Source organism: Haplochromis burtoni, unplaced genomic scaffold (genome assembly GCF_018398535.1).
Source record: "Haplochromis burtoni strain Fernald_Lab_line unplaced genomic scaffold, NCSU_Asbu1 Contig_1073, whole genome shotgun sequence".
In the NCBI taxonomy this organism is placed as follows: domain Eukaryota; kingdom Metazoa; phylum Chordata; class Actinopteri; order Cichliformes; family Cichlidae; genus Haplochromis; species Haplochromis burtoni.
This window is the reverse complement of record NW_024583434.1, coordinates 26715-27931: the sequence shown is the minus strand read 5'-3', so window position 1 is coordinate 27931 and position 1217 is coordinate 26715.

Sequence of the window (1217 nt, the reverse complement as noted above, 5' to 3'; positions counted from 1 at the left end):
TATTGTGACAAAAAAAAGACCCAGAGGCGCACACCAAAAGTATTAAAACCAACATTTTCATGGATAAGGAAGCCTAACAAGGTAACCAAGAGATGAGAAACAAATTGGATGATAACTTATTGTTTTTAGTATATTTTATAGCTGATTTAATTCACGGGTCAAAACCGACCCGCAACATAAGAGATGATAACAGAAAGCTAACACAAGAGGAAGGTTAAATTTAGTTCAATGCCTCTTGAATCCACTGGTTCAGCTGCAATTTGGGTTAAAATTATGATTAGATTATTATTATGATGTAAGAAACTTCATTTGAAAGCAAAAAGGTTCTAGTTGATGAACTTCGTACACGTGATATATGCTGCTTGCAAAAAATGAAATAATGTCTTTTTTTTTAAATTAGCATTAAGTCAGCACTTTGATTGCATTATAATATTATATCCTTTGGAGCTAGTTGGAAGTCAGCTTGGAAAAATCATGGAAAACAGGAACGTTTTCAGTATTTTTTTAAGAACTAAATACAAATGTCTGACTTTATAATCCTGAAATGTTGACTAGTGGTTTGCAATACTATAGATGAAAATAAAGGGCCAGTATTGCCAATATTGATACTTATAATTTATAAGTATTGAGATATGTATGATTTAATGAGATAAATCATCATCAATCTGGCACACTGAGAACATTCTACTAATGTTACTAACTGTTAATTCCATAATATAATTACAACAACAAAACATGCATTTCATCTTTTTTGTGAATTTTGAAACTGTAGGTTTAGAAGACCTGGGATATAAATGTGTCTGTAAAGCACGTTGGGTCAACTTCTGTTGTTTACATGTGATATATATTCACCTGAAATTTAACACATAACAGTATATTCAGACAGTTTATAGTTTGTTTGAGGCATATTTTTTCAATTTCTAATAAAATTATTTATTTAACACAATTCAACTCGACACAATTCAGTACAGTCAATATGTTACCTAACTATCTTTATCTAATCTATAATTCAATTCAATTCAATTTTATTTATATAAGAATATATAAGAACCAGTCCATTTACCATTTACCATTTATTTATATAGCGCCAAATCACAACATAAGTCGCCTCAAGGCGCTTCATAGATACAGAGAAAAACCCAACAATCATATGACCCCCTATGAGCAAGCACTTTGGCAACAGTGGGAAGAAAAAACTCCCTTTTAACAGGAAGAAA